The sequence below is a fragment of the Triticum dicoccoides genome, chromosome 2A (assembly GCF_002162155.2).
Source record: "Triticum dicoccoides isolate Atlit2015 ecotype Zavitan chromosome 2A, WEW_v2.0, whole genome shotgun sequence".
NCBI lineage: Eukaryota > Viridiplantae > Streptophyta > Magnoliopsida > Poales > Poaceae > Triticum > Triticum dicoccoides.
In genome coordinates this window covers 398150728-398164664 of record NC_041382.1, presented here as the reverse complement: position 1 = coordinate 398164664, position 13937 = coordinate 398150728, and the positions used below count along the sequence as shown (strand labels likewise).

At 47.7% G+C, this 13937-nt stretch overlaps 1 long non-coding RNA gene across 8 annotated transcripts; it reads left to right on the top strand.

Moving 5' to 3' along the window:
* The first annotated feature begins 762 nt into the window (after positions 1-762).
* LOC119354684 lies at positions 763-13525 on the top strand. 8 transcript variants are annotated; one of them, XR_005171173.1, is made up of 10 exons: positions 773-1509; positions 6609-6717; positions 6838-6865; positions 7436-7504; positions 7761-7844; positions 8561-8653; positions 9888-9972; positions 10444-10542; positions 10892-10968; positions 13033-13525. It is a non-coding gene; the product is annotated as an uncharacterized LOC119354684 (long non-coding RNA). The 8 variants fall into 8 exon arrangements; XR_005171169.1 differs by having other exon boundaries at positions 774-6717; positions 6818-6865; XR_005171167.1 differs by having other exon boundaries at positions 775-6717.
* The last annotated feature ends 412 nt before the right edge of the window (positions 13526-13937 follow it).

Below are 13937 nucleotides of genomic sequence, written 5' to 3'. Positions count from 1 at the left end.
ATTGCAAACATGGCTGCTGGACAGGTGCGACTACCCACAAATTTTCTGCATTCTATGCAATTTGTTTGATTTTTATTCCAGCCGGGCACACCCATTTTGCCTGGTCCCTTTCATTCTCTTTATTTCTGATTATATATAATCTATCTGTGCCATGACCTGGACCTAAGAAGGTTGGTTTCTTTGGTATGGCTTGGGTATATAACACTTGTTGGCTTTCTTCTTTCCTGTGCTACTTCTACCCAACACTTTAAAATCGTTCTAGGAAAAAAAATCGTTAGTCTAAAATGAGTAGGAATGGGTAGAATATCCCTGATATATGAATCATGATGAACATCATTTGCAGCTCGTGTATTCTTTTATTCCAAATCATCTGGGAATAAAGTTCCATAGCCAAATGCTGATAATTTCACATCTTGTTTAATTCTTTCTGGCCATAAACCATTAGAATTTGAAGTGTGTAATCTTAATGCGGGATATTGTTGAATGGCACATTTGTTATCTATACCGTCACTCATTTTTGACTTTATTTGCTCCCTATATCTATACTTTCTCAATATGGGCGGGCGGAGCAACGCGCGTCTTCACCTCACAGAGCTCCCCCGATTGTTTCGTTCGTGGTCGTCCGATCTTAGTAAAAGTCCCACCTCACCTCACCTCAGCCATTGGATATTCACTGCAGGTTTCACCTTGTTATTCTTTTCACGTGTGTACGACTGGTGAGCCGGTTTGTTCGTTGGTTTACTCTGTGTTGGCTGGGTATGATGGCGGAAGGGTGCGATTGGCCGTTCCTCGCCGAGAGCCCATTGGGCACAAGCACAGGAACCCTAGCCCCAACCCACAGCCGCCACATTTCCTCACTTCCTCATCCACCCCGGCACCCCATCGCTCCCCCTATCGTCACCACGGCCTCCGCCCTATGATCTCCGCTGCCTCACGCGCGGTCATCCTCTCATCTCTCGTGCCACCACCGCCGACCCCTGCCAAGCCGTTGCGGCGCTCTTCCCAAGCCCTCGCCTCCCGTCTCACCAAGCCCTTGATGCCGGCCCCGTCAGCATGCCAAGGTGATGCAGCGACGGCCGCGCTCGACACTGTCCTTCATCGGTGGGGGTCCAGCGCCTGCGGGAGTAAGCAGAAGAGATTGGTGGAGCGGCGGATGCGGGCGGGCAGGGTCAGCGGTTGGGGAAAGCTCGTCGGCTGGAGCACTAGGAACGAAGGATCTCAAGGTGGTTCAGGATTTCCTCTCTTCTATACGCAGGGTGCTGTAACACCCCAGGAAGAGAGGGAGAGGGAGAGGGAGAGGATCCAGATCGCGCTGGGGGAGGAGAGGTTGGCTTGGAGAGGAAGGAGGAGGAGATGGATTGCAGAGGGAAGATTAAGATTCAGAGTACAATGCACGCATACTCACACCCGGCCACAGGCGGCCAATTTAACCCCACACACGCACGCCACTTGTCTGGCCAGCTGGCTGGGCCCACCAGCCAGCTCTTAGGCGCACTAACCACTGGTTAGGTGTGACATTCCTCCCTCCTTGAGCTGTGTCCTCATCTTCTTCGTCAGTATCGTCGTCGTTCTCCGCCTCCGCCCACAGTGATGCCGTTGGAAAGCGGTTGCGCAGCACGTCGTGGTCCTCCCATGTCGTCGGCGCGGAGTCGCCGGTGCCCCACTGCACCTTGAGCTGCACCACCGGCACGTCGCCGCGCTTCATCATGCCCCTGTCCAGGATGCGGGTCGGTAGGAGGTTGTCGACGGAGAGGTCCGGCGCCTTGGGAAGTTCACCGTACACCGGCGTATAGTCGGGGGTGAAGGGCTTCAGTTGTGACACGTGAAAGATAGGGTGCACTTGGCTTTCTGGCGTCAGGTCGAGCTTGTAAGCGAGTGCGCCAATCTTCTCGGTGATCTTGAACGGGCCAAAGTACTTAAAGGCGAGCTTGGCGCAGGGGCGATTGACCACCGAACGCTGCCCATACGGCTGGAGCTTGAGCAACACTTGTTCGCCCTCCTGAAAGTGCCTCTCTGTGCGGTTGCGGTCAGCGTTCTTCTTGAATCGGTGCTGTGCGCGCTCCAGCTGTGCGCGAATGTGCGCGGTGTGCGCCGCCCAATCCAACTCCTCGCCGGCCGGCGCCGACTCCGCCCAAGAAGCCATGGCGCCCAGGTTAGCTTCCGTGCCGTAGAGGGCCTTGAAGGGAGTGCCTTTGAGTGACGCATGGAAGGTGGAATTGTACCAGAACTCCGCCATTGGCAGCCACCGGCGCCATTGGTGCGGCGAGTCTTGGACAGCGCATCGGAGGTACATCTCCATGCACTGATTCACCCTTTCACTCTGGCCGTCGGTCTGAGGGTGATAGGCTGTCGAGTACAGCAGTTTGGTGCCAGCGCCCGCGAGCAGCTCGCGCCAGAGGTGGCTTGTGAAGATCTTGTCGCGATCGGAGACGATGGACACCGGAATGCCGTGCAGCTTCACCACGTTCTCCCAGAAGGCGCGCGCCACCTGCTTGGCGTTGAAGGGGTGGCGGAGAGGGACAAAGTGGGCGAACTTGGTGAAGCGGTCGACGACCACCATGATCGTGTCGTGTCCTTCGGAGCGCGGTAGCCCCTCCACGAAGTCCATGGTGAGGTCCTGCCATGGCGCCGTTGGAATGGGCAGCGGGGCGAGGAGGCCCGCCGGCTTGACATGCTCGTGCTTGGCCTGCTGGCACACGGTGCACTGCTGCACGAACTCGGCGACGTCGCGCTTGAGGCCGCGCCAGTCGAAGTGTTTGCGCACGCGCTGGTAGGTGGCAGTGGAGCCGGAGTGACCACCCACCGCACTGCAGTGCAGCGCGGCGATGAGCTTGGTGCGCAGGGCCGAATTGGCCCCGATCCAGAGGCGCCCCTGGCGCCTGATGATGCCACGGTAGAGCTCGTAGCCTTGATCGTCCGGGCTGTGGATCGCCAGTTGTTGCAGTCGTTCCTGGGCGTTAGCGTCAGTGGCATATGAGTTGGCCACCTCCTGCACCCAGTCGGGCTGGCACGTCGAGAGCGCGGCCAGTTCGAACTGTTTGCCCACTCGCGAGAGCGCGTCAGCTGCGCCGTTGTCCAGCCCCCTTCTGTACTGAAAACGGAACTGTAATCCCACCAGCTTCGCCATGGCCTTGCGCTGGAGCTCTGTCTCCAGGTGTTGTTCGCCTAGATTACAGAGAGATTTGTGATCCGTGATGATGTCGAAGGGGCCGCGCTGCAAGTACTGACGCCACTTGTCGACGGCCATCATCACGGCGAGGAATTCCTTCTCATAAGTGGATAGCTTCTGGTTGCGAACGCCGAGCACCTTGCTGAAGTATGCGACCGGGTGCCCATCCTGCGCGAGCACCGCGCCCACGCCCGTGTCGCAGGCGTCTGTCTCGATCGTGAACGGCCGCGCAAATTCTGGTAGGGCAAGGACTGGCGTGGTGACCATCGATTGCTTGAGCGTCTCGAACGCTGCTTGTGCTTGCGCCGTCCAGAAGAAGCCCTTCTTCGTCAGCAGCTGTGTGAGTGGCTTCGCGATGATGCCATAGTGTGGGACGAACTTCCTGTAGTAGCCCGTGAGGCCGAGGAAGCCGCACAGCTCCGTGGCGTTCGTCGGTGTCGGCCACTGATCCATGGCCTACGTCTTCTCCTTATCTGTGGCCACGCCCTCCTTGGAGATCACATGACCCAGGTAGTCGATGTGATCCGCAGCGAAAGTGCACTTGGATTCCTTGACGAAAAGCTGGTGTGCCCGGAGCAGCTCGAAGACAATGCGCAGGTGTTCCAGGTGCTCCTCCATGGTTTCACTGAAGAGAAGGATATCGTCAAGGAAGATGATGACGAACTTGCGGACATACTTACCAAACACGGAGTTCATCAGGCACTGAAATGTGGCAGGCGCGTTCGTCAGGCCGAACGGCATGACTCTGAACTGAAAGTGTCCATGGTGCGTCTTGAATGCCGTCTTGAGCTCGTCCTCTTCCCGCATTCTGATTTGGTGGTAACCAGCGCGCAAGTCCAGCTTGGAGAACACTGCTGCGCCGGCCAATTCATCCAGGAGTTCGTCAATGATAGGAAGGGGAAACTTGTTCTTGATGGTGGCGTCGTTGAGCCGGCGATAGTCGACGCAGAACCGCCAAGTGCCGTCCTTCTTCACGAGCAGCACCGGCGCGGCATATGGACTGACGCTGTGCGTGATCACGCCCGAATCCAGCATCTCCTTAACCTGACGCTCGATTTCGTCCTTCTGCAGAGGCGAGTAGCGATACGGGCGCGTGTTCGCGGGGACCGCGCCCTCCACCAGCGTGACAGCGTGGTCGTACTGTCGGTGCGGAGGGAGCCCTTTCGGTGCCGCGAACACGTCGGCGAACTCCTCGAGTAGGTCGGCGAGCGGGGTTTGGCTTGCACACTTGCGAGCCGGTCGCGGCGCGCCGTTGCATGTGTCCACCATGGCCATGGCCTAAACGTCATTTCCGGCCACCATCTTGCGCAGCTCTTCGGGTCCTACGGCCTTGATGGAGGTGGCCGGCTTGGTGGACACGCCGCGCAGGGTAACTTCTGCGCCGTCGTGCTGGAATTTCACCCACTTGTCCTGCCAGTGGCATGTCATCGGACTGTTCTGGGCGAGCCAGTCCATGCCCAGAATGCCATCGTACGCGCCGATCTCTAGTTCGCGCATGGGCGTGTTGAAGGTGTGACCCTGCATCCACCACTTGAGGCCGGGCACCCTGCGCGTGCACGTGAGCTTGTCGCCGTTGGCCACCCGCACCTCCGTTGGCGGCATTTCTTCCGTGGCGAGGCCGAGGCGATCGACGAAGGCCTTGTTGACGAAACTGTGGGTGCTGCCCGAGTCGAGCAACAGGAGCATGACCTGGTTCCCGACGAGGGCGCGCAACCGGATCGTCGTTGTGGAGTCTGTGCCGTCGAGCGCCTGGGACGAGAGGAGGCAGCACTCTGGCGCGTCCGCGGCCGGAGCAGGAGATTGCGCCGCTGGCCCCGGATCGTCGAGCAGTTGCAAGGCGTGGATGGTGTCGTCGGATAGCACCTCGCCGTGGTCGCCCACGTTGATGGTGAGCAACTGCGCGGGCTGGGCGCAGCGATGCTCTCTGGAGTACCGATCCCCACACTTGAAACAGAGGTTGTTCGCTCGGCGGAAGTCGCGCAGCTGCCTCTCCCGCGCGTACTCGTCCCCTTGGGCACGCGCCGGCGCGGCCACGGCGCGCTGTGGCGCGGCCGCGGCAGCTGTCGGTGGTGGTCGGCCAGCGGGTGTGATGCGGGGGCGTGCACGGTACGTGCCCAGTTCTTCCTCCTGTATGCGCGCGAGCACCGAGGCGCGCGTGATGCTTGACGGCGCCTGGAGCCGCACCGGGGCACGCAGTTCGTCCTTCAGGCCGAGGAGGAATTGCGTGACGAAGAACTTGGTGTTGATGGACGGATCGAGTGCGAGCAAGTGGTACATCTGCTCGTCGAAGGCAGCACGGTACTCGGCGACGGTGCCTGTCTGCCGGAGTTGCAGGAGCTTGTGCATCACCATCTCGAACTCGTCGGCGCCAAACTCCTCCAGGATCGCCGATGTAAACACGTCCCACGTGATGTTGCGATGCGATTGGCGGAACGCTTGGAGCCAGTGTGCTGCCCGGCCGTCGATGTAGAGCGTGGCGGTGGCGACCCACTGGTGTGCAGCCAACTTGTAGAGCTCGAAGTAGGCGAGGCAGCGGTCCAGCCATAAGTACGGCGCCGTTCCGTCGAACTTGGGGAAACCATGTTTCGGGGGCTTGTGGTACTCGTTGGAGTGGTAGCCCGGCGGAGACGCGGTCGGAGCGGCGACGAACCCTCCCTGTGGCGGCACCGGAAGGAGGGGAGGGCGGTGATCGCCCAGGCGCGCGTGCGACGACGACGGCCGGTACGGATCCGGAGGCGGTGGGGGTTGCTGCGGTTGCGCGGGCTGGTGGATGTGCGTGGTGACCGAGCCTGATGGAGAGGATCCTTCCGCCGTCTTGCGCGTGAGGTCGAGGTCCGCCTGCGTCAGATCGAGCTGCCGCGCTAGGCCGCGCATCTCTTGCGAGATCTGCGCGTTGAAGGCGGCCTGGAGCTCGATCTGCTTCTCGTGAGTCGCCTTCTGATCGTCGATCTTGGCGAGCAGCGACTCCAGCATCTTGGTGATGTTGGTGTTCCCCTCGTCCATGGCGGCCAGCACTTGCCGCGTCGCCGCAGAAGCCTTGGAAGTAGCCGTCGTCCTGCTCGAGAGGGCGTCGAACCCCGCGACGGATTTTGTGTGGTTCGCCGGAGCAAGCCACACCGGCGCGGTGGATGTTACCGACCCCCAAACAAGTGAGGAACAAAATTTTTCGGAAGATTTGGTGGCTCTGATTACCAGTTGTAACACCCCAGGAAGAGAGGGAGAGGGAGAGGATCCAGATCGCGCCGGGGGACGAGAGGTTGGCTTGGAGAGGAAGGAGGAGGAGATGGATTGCAGAGGGAAGATTAAGATTCAGAGTACAATGCACGCATACTCACACCCGGCCACAGGCGGCCAATTTAACCCCACACACGCACGCCACTTGTCTGGCCAGCTGGCTGGGCCCACCAGCCAGCTCTTAGGCGCACTAACCACTGGTTAGGTGTGACAGGTGCACAGGTCAGGAGGCCAAAGCTATTTGACATGATAATACCATTCAGGCAGGATGGAGGTGGTGCACATAGACGAGGACAGCAGCGACAGGCAAAGAGGTATGCACATCCCACTAAGAAGCAAGGCATAATAACAACTCATTTTCCATTATGTAAAGGTTCTTTTTTAGTAACTGATGATATGTCCATGTTGATGTAGCTACAACTATGGTATTGCAGGTTATACAGCAGGGTTCACGATGCATTCGTAAGTAATTTTACCGCAGATATTCTAGGGCGTCGCAAAATAAATTATGCTTAGTTGCATGAGTTAGAAAGCCAATTTTAGGGTAGAACAAGAGATACGTACACACGTGTTTGATTGTGATTTGTGGCAATCTTGTGGCTGGTACAATGCTAAAAAAATTCAATTATATCGCCAATATCTTAAGTTGATGGTAAATTGATCTGTGGTTCTCCTGTTGTAGTAGTTACATTTTGGATTATCTTACCCAGAAGTAAAGTTTTAGTACGTAAAAATGACTACTTTATTTTGTACCAAGTTAAAATTAGGCCCCAGATAAGAAAGTTACCATAGTTGGTTCATGTCTGCCAGCTAAATAAATTTAAAGGAGCAGATTGAGTTGTTTTAGAAAGGAAAAAAATTATTTTCCCTTGATTATCTTTTCTTTTGGTGTTAAAACAAGAAGAATGAAACATTACACACTGCCCTAATCTGTGGGAGCTGCATGTACGTAGTTAATGTTTATTAATTTGTTTAGATGTTGTCAAGGGTTAGGTATTAAGCATATTATATTCTGACCCAACCTATTGTCAGGTTGGAGCATTTTGTCAAATGACTTCTCATGCAGCTCCTAGCTTTTCAGTTAAGCATCTCTGTCTATTGGTACGGCTGTCTGTGTCATGCATCTGAATTTGTTGGATGTTTACATTTTTGTAGTTCCATAGATGGAATTTCAAATCTTTAAGGGCAATGATATATCACATATTTTAGAATATGCCTTTCCATGTCTTCTTCTTTTGCTAATTGGGAGTCCAATAGAGATATTATACTCCACCCTTTCTTCTGAATAATCAGCCCTCCTATTTCATTCTCTTAATTTCTTTATAGATAACACTCACCTGTTCCTTTGTTCTTTCAGGAATTCGCCCAATGTATGTGCTTGGGCTTTGTTTTGATTGATGGACCTTAAAGCTGAAGCATTAATGCATGAACTTGCCAAATGGTACATAATGACTTGGTTACTACATCTAAATCAATAAAAGAGCATCTAATTAACCTATGAGAGATTGCTAAGTACCTAAGAAATCACATTGTACGGTTTACTTGCCTAATAAGTTCTCTTGAGCGTAAAACTAATAAGCATGTCCAAGGATAGTTCCTTTTTATCAGTTATGATAAGAGTATCTAAGGGTTGTGATAGGCTTGGCGAGCCAACGTAAAAACTAGTCAGTCCTTTGGGTATGAAACCCATTTGGGCGAGAATAGTACTAGGATGGGGATCTCCTGGGAAGACCTCGTGAAAGGGTTTTATATCTAGCCTACACGAACTTGTTTGGGACAAAAGGCTTAGTAAGTAAGTAAGTACTAGATTCCCTAATTTTGCTAGATTATTTTCTCTTTCCTAGGCTGCTTAAACTAACTCGGTAATTTACTTAGTGGCCGTGTATATGATTTAGAACAGCGAGCTTTCTATCTTGGCATTTGTTTTCTGTGTGTAGGTTGTACAATGCAACAGCTACAAATTAGTTAGTACCTTCCTTAATGCTTGTACTTGCACATTCAGATCTTCCATTCTCATGCATATCCACCTTGCACTTTTAGTATTCAGATTTTTTGGTCATCTATTATATTGATGCAAAACATTTGTTTTCAGTGCAAGAAGTGTGCCTTATCTAATCTGACAATCATCTTATTTGTTTTTCTAAATAATTGCTGCAGGATGGAGCAACAGGCATAGAAGAAATCCACAACCAATTTTTCTTGGCTGCGCCATCTTCCGCTGACAGTAACTCTACACAACAGCCTGCTAAGGTTGATTCTTGCAAAAAAAACATAAGTCTTGCATCATTCATAAAAAAGTATATGGTCAATTTCCTTTATAAATGTTGTGCTTAAAAATACCTTAGTTAAGTCCATCGACCGTGAGTTGTGTTTTACAAACATATTTAGGAAAATGCCCTTCGGTGTGGCACTCTACCAGGTTACCTCCTTCTTTATCATCGGTTTTTCTATTTTCAGTTCTATGACCTGTATTTTTGTAGTGAGCGTCTTTTACGCTTAGTTACCAAACTTATCAATTATCATGCCTATTTCTCTGCATTGGACAACATTTCTTATAACTGTAAAGAATATAGTTTGAGGATAATCTGCCAATACTTCTATCTTGGATATAAAATAATTAGGCAATTCTACATTGTCCTAAATTTCCCCGAACTAAAAAAAGAACTGATCTACTTCCTACCCGTGCTACTAAACGTAAAACTTAAAAACCTTTTACTGCCATTTTGTTGGTACTTTCCAGTTTCCATAATGAACTTGGTTTCTGTTTACACACATGTACTGCTACACTATCCTATACATGTCTGAACTAAGTGAGAGGATATTGACATTTTGTTTCCCCGCCAGTTAGAATGGAAGCTTATAGGTTTAGATAATTTCTTAATCTTTCACTGGTTCTCACCAGTGAGATTGCAGATGTGGTATATTCTATATTGAGAATACCAGTGTAATTCACTGGTCCAAGAGCTCCATTTCTTAAGATGTTTTTGGAAAACCAGTAATGTGTTTCTTCTGCTCAGTCTATCTCACTGTAGAAAATGTTCGACACGCCTGACAGACATATCTATCAGATATGCTTTTGGACCTGAACTTTTCCCAGTCTGTAGTTCTATTTTTTCTAGCTCAACATCATGTTTATCGTTCTACCAATTTAGTTGTGAAGAACATGTGTTAGCCCCAAAGCATCAATAAGCTATGCACATTGTGGTACATTGACAGTGCGATGGACCATTGTAAATATGGTCATGGTACAGCTAAATGAAAAGATATTTAATTTTTTTTCCGGAGTCACATATGAAAAGTACATTTGTTTCCATCGATCTTATTTACTAAGAAAAGGTTACCACTATTTCCTTACTAATAAACCTCCTACATATTCTTAAAGTTCGGTCTCTTGCTCTCTTTGCTTATGAATCAGACACTTTCCCTTTCTTTAGTACTTCCACAGTTCCACTTGGCTTTGACCTCATCCTTTGATGGTGTGTAGGTAGGTAAGAGTGATGATAATGTTACTTAAAGGAGGCCACAACTTGCACCAAATATATGGGCATGTGCAACGGCAACTTATGTAGGTGAGTAGGTATTTGTGCTTAGGTGTGTATGTAGGTGAGTAGGTATTTATGGGCATGTGCAACGACAACTTATATATGGGTTAAGAAGTAAAGCTTCTGTCTTGTTTCTGTTAAAAAGCTGTCCTATTCAATACGATTTCACAAAGAGATTTACAACTACCAGTACCCAGCAATGCTTCAACCTTATTTGTATACCCCTGTATGTTTACCTCTTAATTTCTTTTATCCTTTAGTTATTATGATGACATCCTTGGTTTTAGATTGTCTACTTACAATAAGGAGAATAGGAGCATTTGCATCCACCTAATACTTTTGCCTGTTATGCTTAGAGAGAATTCAAAATAGTGACCTTTGGATATCAATTGCATGTATCTTACAAATTTACATTGCAACAAATGATTTCGATATAGTACTTCGCTACTACCTACACGTGATTCCATTTGATTTCACTTTGATTTTGTTTTTCCTCAGATCGTTTCTAGGTGATGCTGATGAATCATGTAAGGATGGCGCATAACTCACCAGAGGGAAAAGATCGAACTACGGTAACCAAATCAAACAGAAGAGAAGGTACAAATTTCTGAAGCATATATATCAGAATACAGAGGAGAATTACGCCTCTGTTTTATATTATGTGTTCTACTTGATATCTTGTTTATGGACTCTGTAAGTGCGCCTTTCTTTGGCAACCTTGTGCTTTGGTTGTCAGATTGCCGTTGTTTGTGATCTGGTAATAGTTTTCCTGGTGTTACTTAATTATCCCCTGGTATATTCTGTTGTCTCCATACATGTTAATCTGATAACATATACAAAGGCTGTGTAGGTAATGCAACAGCAGATTTTAGTTTCATGATAGTCCTCGCAGTAGATAGCTTGACACTATCCGTCATGTGGCTCCTTGCTTCCTTTTGTTTTGCAGGTCCAGTTGTCGTTGCCTTCACTTGCTTTGTCGTTTACCGATCTGTTAGGTTGCCGGTTCCCCGACTTGCTATCAAGGTTTGTATTGTGTGCCTCCGTTTTCTGTTTTCTTTAATTTTGTTTCTCTATATTACTTACTGTTTATTCTTCTACCTGACCAGGTGTTGCGTGCGTGCTTTAGTTGTTTGTTTTGGTTTCTTATGTTGCTTATTTCATCTATACTACTTCCTGCGCTAGGATGTGCCTTGCTATGTCTTTTGTGATCCCAATTTTTGAGACCCTGGCGGTGCAGTTTTTTTGCCCGCTCTTTCATGCATGTGTGAGATTATTGACGATGGGGTTTGCTCGTTGGGGTGGAGCCAAAGCAGTGTCTCCCTGCCACCAGATAGGAGGTTCTTCTGGGCAACTGGCGGTACGGGGGCACTGTCGGCCTATGAATAGGCTGCTTTGCAGGCTATAAAATTCTTATAGGGACAATGTAAATCATGTTGCTGTTGATTAGGACGATTCGTATACAACTTGGGTCTATATTTTTACTAGCCTGATTAGGGGAGAGAGGGAGGCAGGGAGGTGCCTAGGACGAGTAGGAAGGCTCTGGTTTTTTTTTTGCCGATCCTGTGTATGTTCTGTTTTGCCAAGTTAAATGATTAGACTTCATGTCATATAGCATAATAATTGCATATGATATACTATCGTTGTCATATTATTGAACTTGATATCCTGTTTGAACTAGACAAATAATTTTGACAAGATTTTATCCTGGCGTAAACATGCTGTCATAGTGTCAACATAATAATAGAAAAACCTTTTCAAAATTCAACATTATAGAATATAAAACTAGACAAAGTTCATATACAACTTGGGTCTATATTTTTACTAGCCTGATTAGGGGAGAGAGGGAGGCAGGGAGGTGCCTAGGACGAGTAGGAAGGCTCTGGGGATTTTTTTGCCGATCCTGTGTATGTTATGTTTTGCCAAGTTAAACGTGTACACTTCATGTCATATAGCATAATAATTGCAGATGATATACTATCATTGTCAAATTCTTGAACATGATATCCTGTTTGAACTAGACAAATAATTTTGACAGGATTTTATCCTGGCGTAAACATGCTGTCATAGTGTCAACATAATAATAGAAAAACCTTTTCAAAATTCAACATTATAGGATATAAAACTAGACAAAGTTATCTCCTTGAAATTATCACATTTCCCTGTCCTCAGCTCCTCAACTTTTCTTCTCCACTTTTCTTAGAAACTTAAACAGTGATACTCTTTGTTGTAATTTAAAAAGGATGGAAAGGTTGAAAATTTCTATTTTGAGGAATGGCGACACCAATTTATGAGTGGAACTATTTGTTGTATGCTTACAATTAAATATCATATTAGATTTTTGTTTTTCTTGGAACTATTGACATGTAGTGGAGGCTGCATTTGATTTGCTGGTGTGTTAAGCACATAAATAATTGGTTTCGCCTTTTTCACAAACCAAGCTTAGGCACATAACTAACTTTAGTGTATCCCTCAATGCACATGCATGGGTCACTCTCTATCCTTTTTAGTGTAGATAAGTATGGCAATTATACTTGAGGTTGCGGCTCCGCTGCAGATATGCCCATTGCCATTGAGCCTTTCTATCTGTATGTTTCTACAGAGTACTTCGTTTTTGTACTATACGCTTGACAAAATGATTTCCTTATAAGCTGCGATAAGGTGTTTGTAATTGGTATTTGTACTACAAGCTCAATTTTTTGGTTCATCTCATCTCTGTTTTATTTATTTATTTATGTAGCATATTATCATTAGCATATAAAACCTCTTGTGTTTCTTGTTTCCAACCATTACTCATTGGCAGAGAAGACTATATTATGACACTAAGATTATCAGGAAAAGATTCAGAGCTTTTGCTGAACCCAGATTGCCACACACATGATGCAAAATTAACAACCAAGACTTTGAAATATGGATGATGGTGTTTATTATGTGCTAGAAATCAAATATGAAAAGGAGAAGATAATGTTTGCGAAAGTGTGTATACTGAACAAGCATCCTGATTGATGTGTTTTTTTGTTGTTCCTTGATGTGCCCTCATGCAGCTGTGTCCATATATACTGATTGTTATACTTGTTGTGCGAGTTGCAGGAGAGGGGAGAGAAATATGGATTGGGATTCTAGGTAAACTTTACTTAATTTGTTGCAGAAAATGCTCGGTAGATGTCATTTATGGATGAGGTTGTGGCAGTAGTTCTCGGGTGTTGTCTCTATCTTGATAAAGCCTTCTATCAGGGCGCATTAGAGGCTGAAGAATAGAAAACATTTGGGGTTTCTGTGGCATTGAACATTCAACGTTTATGTACTATGTACATGCACGGCCATGCACGACCAGTTCAGTAACTAGATGGCCTTTTCTACTGTACCGGTTCTGCTACTTTTCACATGTTAACTTCTTTGAAAAGCGCCAACAGTGTGTCCCACATGTAAATAGTCCCATGTTACAAAGAACATAACCAGAAGTGTGGGGATGATGTATTAATGGTCGGTCAGGGAATTCAGTCTCGATGAGCTTAACTAATGACATATGTGAGTTGAGCATGAGGTCATTTTGAAAGTAACAGAAGTATTTTACTTTCCTTTTCATGTGGGTGGTCGACGGAACATATATGTTTTATTAGATTATCAGAGGACAACATATAAAAGTTATAAACAATCAAAGCAGAGTAGGGCATTTTGGAGACCAAGCTCCATGGAGCCCTTTATTTTGAATAATTCAAACTTCATAATTTTAGTTTCAAAAATTCTGAAAAAAATACACATGTATTCGCGGATGTAAAGTGTATGTGTAAAAAAATTCAGGATGAAGTACCTTGAATTGCGAGCTGTAGAAAAAAACCAAAATTGTGGACTTGATGAGAGTACGTAAGCTAAAAGGCTCCAGATTTGTCTTTTTTGCTCACATTCTATTGTATTACGACCTGAAAACTTGCAGACATGTACATTATGTATCTAGGTATATGTGTATTTATTTTCAGAATTTTTTGAAACTGAAT